This window comes from Tenrec ecaudatus, chromosome 3 (assembly GCF_050624435.1).
Source record: "Tenrec ecaudatus isolate mTenEca1 chromosome 3, mTenEca1.hap1, whole genome shotgun sequence".
NCBI lineage: Eukaryota > Metazoa > Chordata > Mammalia > Afrosoricida > Tenrecidae > Tenrec > Tenrec ecaudatus.
This window is the reverse complement of record NC_134532.1, coordinates 7,116,048-7,122,810: the sequence shown is the minus strand read 5'-3', so window position 1 is coordinate 7,122,810 and position 6,763 is coordinate 7,116,048. Positions and strand designations below refer to the sequence as shown.

General features: G+C 37.8%; 1 non-coding gene across 1 annotated transcript; it reads right to left on the bottom strand.

Annotated features, from left to right (window-relative positions):
* Positions 1 to 657: 657 nt before the first annotated feature.
* On the bottom strand, positions 658 to 791 carry LOC142444111 (small nucleolar RNA SNORA5). The gene has a single exon (XR_012783780.1). It is a non-coding gene; the product is annotated as a small nucleolar RNA SNORA5 (small nucleolar RNA).
* Positions 792 to 6,763: the final 5,972 nt, after the last annotated feature.

The window sequence follows — 6,763 nt, the reverse complement described above, 5'->3', positions numbered from 1 at the left end:
TTTGTCTTCAGTGATCGTGTTGGGAAAGTATGCATCATGGAATGCCAATTTAATAGGACAACAAGTTCTTATATTGAGTAAGTACTTGAATGGAAGCCCAATGTCCATCTGATGCCTTAATACTAAATTTATAAATATATGCACATAGACCTATTTACCCACCATCCTATATAAATATATTTACATATGTACATGCTTGTATTTAGACATTTATAAATACCCTTTGTCACCTAGTTCTTTCCTCTGTTTCTTTTCACTTTCTTCTTGTCCCACTATCATGATCAGCCTTCATTTGGATTTCGGTAATTTTTGTTGGTTATTTTGCCCTTGCTGAATCCCTACCAGGCCTCTCACACCCACCTTGTCTCTAATTTGGGATCACTTGTTGCTCCTCTGTCCTAGGGTTGGTCAACGCCACCTCCTTACCCCTGCCTACTCACCTCCCATGTCCCCCTGGAGTCATTGATTCCATTGTTTTTCCTCCAGACTATTCATCCAGCCTATCTTAGCTAGATAAATCTGTAGAGATAAAAATATGCACCCAAAATCAAGGCATAGCAAGACAGGTGACAAATGAGAACACAGAGATGACAACAGAAAAGAAAACCAATGACACATAAAAGAACAAATTAATTAAAAAAGAAAAAAAATAGTCTTCAATGTCTGTAACAAAATTTATCCCCGAGGCTCTCAGCAGAGGAACAGGGCCCGTGAGTTACAGTGTCTCTGTGGCAGCCTCTTGGGCAGTGCCAGCCATGGGTGGGACAGGCACTGAATTTGACATAGCTGCTGAAAAAGAAAAATTTTTTAAAAGAAAGAAAACCCTGTAAATACATCAAGGTCTGATTTTTGAACTCTAGGCGTGTCCTCCTGTCAGGTCTGATGGGGTGCCATGCCCTGGCCCCAGAGTCTATCCTATGTACTCCCTCGGGAGCTCCCTGCTCTGCTCCCATGGTTGCTTTGCCACATACAAAGCTTTAGTGGTTTGCCTTGGTGTTGCGGGGTTAGTCCGGGACAGTCCCGATACATAAGTCTCCCATGTTGTCCCCCTTAGGGCCGTAGGCCAGCAATAGACGGTGCATCTCACAGTGGGATCAGCCATATGGTCCACTCTGTGCATTTGCTGTTCAGAGCGGGGATATTGTCCTCCAGGCCTGGTGGACCAGGATGTGCTCCACTCTCTCTTCCTCCCCTTTCATTTGCTCCCATATCCTCTGATCAGACATGTCCCTCTTTCCTAGCTGTAGCCTCAGTACCATCCTCTAAAGTACATTCTTCTGGCAGGGAGGGGAAGTTGTCCACGTAGCTAGTATGGGGGTTGAGCCCTCAGGTCCCTCCACTGGCTCCCCACTCCTTCCTGGCATGCTGCATTCGGATCCTGGAACACTGGATTTAAGTCTGGTCCCTCTTTACTGTGGAGACACAAACAATAGCCTCCCCTTGGGTGGGTCAGTGCCCTATTCCCCCGTCACACATCTCTTTTTTTCCCCCTTTACCCCCCCCCCGCCACCGCCTTTTTAGTTGGCTACCATATGTACCCCTGGATTTGGTCTGGCCACTGTGATACTACCTGTACCTCATCCCTAGAGTGTTTGTACACAGTAGTTGTTTCCCTTTGCCCCTTTTGTACTATTTTCTGTTCTGTTCTTTTTTTTTTAATTTATAAACTTACCTCAGTGGACTCATGTTATACTTGTCCTTTTGTGCTTGGCTTACTTCACATAGCATAATTTCCTCCAGTTCTTTCCATGCGGCAATATGCTTCATGGGTTCATCACTGCTTTTTAGCGATGCATAGTACTCCACTGTATATACCAGTTTTTTAAGAAGCCCCTCCCCTGGTGGTGGCAGATGTGGGGAAAAAAGGCCCTTTCAAATATGATTATAATTTTTAGAAAATGAATATCAGAATATTGAGTCTTTGAGATGTATTAAACTTAGATTAACTTGAGGAGGGAAATTTATTTTATCAGAACTTCTCTAGACTGTTTACCCATAAGAATATTGAACTTTTTATACTGTTCATAGAGCATAAAACAATCCATCTCGTTGGTCACTAACATGTTCTTTATCAGTAACATTTGCTGAACATTCACATGTGCCAGATGTCAGACTAAGCACTAATATATTATCTCCTTTCTTCCTCACAACAAAGGCTATGTTTTATTCTCATATACAAGGAAATTGATGTTTAGATAACTTAACTAATTTTCCTAGGAGCACAGATATATTAAAAGAGAGAACATGGATTAAAAATGAAGTCTTTTTCAATCGAAAGACTACACTTTTAACTATGTTCTATAGTTTGTCTTATGGCCTATGTTACATAAAATAGGAGAGCAGAAAGTAACTCACTAAAGACAAACTAGGTCTGTGTTGCTCAGTAGATGATCTCTCTAACTTCTGTAATTTTTTGCATCAATGGATTTTACTATCAATAATTTATAATTAATTCACATGATGTTCAATGAAATACATTTATTATTAGAAAACATCTAAAACAGAACTATTTTATATAAACATATAAAAACAGTACTATTTTGACCAGTTTAAGTGACTAACCAACATAACCAGCTGTCTATTCAAAAGTAACAATGCTCTAGTACACTGGCATCTCATGGTAGCCTAGAGTTGCAACAGCTTTGAAAACATCACTTATGAGAAACCACTTGTTTTTATGTTCATTTCCTCTAGATCTAGCTTACTCACAAGGGAAGACAGAGGGGTTCTTGAGTTTCATTATATTAAGACTCATAAAATTGAAAAACTTGTGGCCTTCTCTTCCGTCCTACATTATCTTAGATTGAGAAAGGGTAATCTTGTATGGAAAATGTCGCCACCACTTCTCAGCCTCACCCCACACCCCACGCCCCACATTGCTAGTTTTCACTGCAACATGAAGCATAAGGCAAAGAATCCTAATTCTTTTCTCTTTTTTTTGTCATTTGTGTACCAGTATGCCTTCTTTGTAGGTAACAGAAATGCTATATTTTCAGAATATGGTAGCTTGCTTTCTGTCAGAGACAGGCAATCTATGGTAGCTTATTGATTTATGCAAACAATTAATCCACTGACCCCCCCCCATCTATAACGATAACAGCAACAAAGAAGCATACATATCCAATGGGAAAATGTGATATAAATTAAAAGTCAACTGTGAATACAAAACATTGATAAAGAAATTATACCCATTCACATTTTACTTTTCTCACGGGCTTTTCTTTTACATTTTCCTAGAGAATGTTTCAGATATTGTTGAAGCATACCCAAATCCATGAAATTGATTTAAGAAACTCCTTAGCAACAGATGAAACTATGCAAGGAATAAGAGGGTTCTATTTTGTGTGCATTTGGCTTGTAGTTCAACATCTTATGGTTGTCTTTTCAAATTCCCTTGATGCGCTACTCTCTCCCAGCCTGGGAGAGCGGAACTACCACCACTCCTGAATTGTGAAGGCCAAGCTATTTGAACCGTTCACTGGATTTATGGCTTAGAAAAGCAAAATTGAGGAGTACAAGGAAATGAATGGAACTACAAAGCAGATATGAATTTATCTTGTAGGTTAGAAAATGAGCCTGAAGGCAGCAGAATCTAGAGGTTAAAACTGCATCCCTGGCCATGGCGACTGTCCAAGTGGGTAAGATGAGGATTGGCTTGTCTCTGAGCAAGGAGCTATTAAGGACATGTGGCATTTTGGTTTCAGGAAAATGGAGGTGCCACCAACAATTTCAGAAAGGTTTTGACTTTAGTCAAAGGTACATAAGTAAATTGTAAGATAAAGCTTACATCACAGGACAGAGCTAACCCATCTTTCTATCCCTGAAAGCTAAACCAGCACAGTTGTTCTTAACTACTAAAATCCAATTGTTGTGGTTAAGTGGAGGTGGTTCCGAAATAGGATGATCTATGTACAACGGAAGTATTGCCTCATTCTGCACCATCTTCACAACCCTTGCTGTAGGTAAGCCACGGTCCCCGGCCCTGTGTCAACCCATTTTGTTGCGGCTCTTTGACAAGCAGGTCCTTTTCTACAAACAGGTCCCTTCTACTAAAATGTCCAACGTTGGCGAAAAGAAGACCCAGCATGCTGCTTCTAAAAAAAATTCTGTCTGTACAATTTTCAAAACATATTTATCTATTGTGTCTTCCCTTGTCTTCCAGCTTGCTGTAGTGTTGCAGCTTATGCGTTTCCGAGCTGCTGGAAACTATGGCACGGTCATTCCAATCATCAACAGGGTCACGCATGGTGGACTAGTGTCAGTGAAACTTCAAAACTAACCAGTCTAGGAAGAAGGATGGGTAAGCCACTTCTGAAAATAAATAAATTCATTAAAAATGTGCCAAGAGTGAGGTAGGACAAAGTCTTATGGATAGCAAAAGAACATGGTCTAATATAGTGCTGGAAAAATGTCTTCTCAGGCTGGCTTAATACATAACTGGAGAAGAGCTATCTTTTCGTCTCAAAGTACAGTCAACCTTAACGACATGGAAAAAGTTTTCAAGATCTTTCTTTGTTAATGTGACAAAACTTAAAATGAGAAGAAATATTTATTTGCAAACAACCATTAATAACCAGATGATCTTAAGATGATGGGACATCCAAAGTCTAATCTAGGGACACCATATTTTTTCAAAAACAAAATAATTTTCTAAGCATCAGTTACTTGGAATACACAAGCATTGGCCATTTTAAATCATATACTAATATAGTCTATCATGTTGGGAATAACAAACTGAAGCATCACAACATCTATTGTAAAAACAACAACAACTACAACAACACCATCAAAATCTATCTTGATATCAAATGTTGTGAGTGATAATATTTATCTGCATACAAGAAAGACAAGTTAATTTGACCACTAGTTAAACTTATGAACCCCCAATAGTGAGTATCTAGTTGGCATTTTAGTTGTTCAATCACATAGATCGCATAGAGAGAAGAAGGATTACACAAGAGCAACAACAAATATACAGAGAATAGTAATGTTGCAAGATAAGACAAAATAACACTTTATAAATTATCAAGGGTTCATGAGGGAGTGGGGAACAGGGAGAGAGGGGGGAAAATGAGCTGATGCCAGGGACTTAGGTGGAGAGCAAATGTTCTGAGAATGATGAAGGCAATGAATGTATAAATGTGATTTACACGATTTATGTATGGATTGTGATATGAGTTGTATGAATCCCTAATAAAATGATTAAAACTTTTTTCACTACAAAAAAATTAAGGAAATTAAAGAAAACTTGATAAGCTAAAAAAGACATGAAAGTAATAAGGAGCAACAATAGGCCCTGAAAACTTAATAATCCAGAAGCAAAGAAGAGAGAACATTTGCAAAACAATAGAGTGGTCAAAAACTCAGTAATTCTATAATAAAATCCAAGTTCTTTGGCATGGCATTAAAGCCCTTTGTAACATAGCCCAGGCAATTTCCCAGTTTTGATTCCAAGCGGTTTTCCAATCTATGCTGTATTCTAATTTGATGGTTCTATTTGTCTTCCCCTGAGTATTTCCTTGTTTTTGTTCCTATATATATTTTAGAGTCATCTTGAATTGCTATATAACAAAACTCTACTCTTCTATGAAGATTTATCTCAAATGTCACCTTTTTTGAAAAATATTCTTATCCATCATAGCAAAAGAATTATGTACCTTCTCTAGTTTACCATAATATTTTGTTTCTAAGTCACAAACCACTTATTAAATTCTAACTATCCTCACTAGAATGTGACTCCATCTAAGGCAGATAATATCACATTCCTCTTTTTAAAATAGATCCTTTAATTTTGTTTCATATCAAAGATGCTTATAAAATATAAAATAGTGAATAAATGAATCAAAATATTAAATGACTGCTATCCTTTTCATATTCTTTTTATAATATAGATGTTATTGCTATAAAGAGAAAATACTTTCATAATATTATTAAAAGATCAGTGCTTAACTTTCGAATCACAATTTATCAAATACACACAGAACAACTCCAAAATAAGACCATCAAAATAAATATTGTGGTAAGGATAAGAGAATAATTCAAAACACTTATAAACAACCACAACAAAAATATGGCCTGAAGTTTTGTGACATTTATGCAAGAAGGGCTTCAGATGATTTGTAGGAAAATTTAATTAGCAGATAATAGAATGTTTTCATAAACATTTTGAAGCTTCCTTGTACATTAAAGGAGAAATAGATTGAATTGTATTCTGGAAAATAAGACAGGACCAAAATCTGTCATTCTAGAGCATCCATGTGACACGGAGAGCTGGTTGTTTTCCTGACAGTGAGGATCTAATTTGACACAGTTTAGCCACAGAGGATTTCCCGGGACAGTGCAAGCTTGGTCTCCTTGAATTCTGCACTCCAGGAGCCAATAACAGTCCATCAAAACGGCAGTGGAGCAGGTACACACTTTTGCTCTCTAGTTTTAAAATGTTATAACATTTCAGATGGCTATACTCCATTCTATTAATTCTCAATTGTTATAAATACTCCTTCCAGAAATTGAGGCAATAGCGACACTATTAAACAACGCAAAAATGCCCAGGGAAGAACCTAAGAAGCTTGTCTCATTCAGCCTCTGAATTAGGACTCTGGGGGCTCCATTTTCCTAGGTCCCAACTCAGTACCTGTCCGTAAACGTTCCAAAGATGCATTAACTCTCTCCAGACACAGCACATAATTATTTCTCAAACTAGATGGTTTTTAATCTAACCCATTAACTCTTACATTATTGCCTCCGAACAATTGAGACAAGA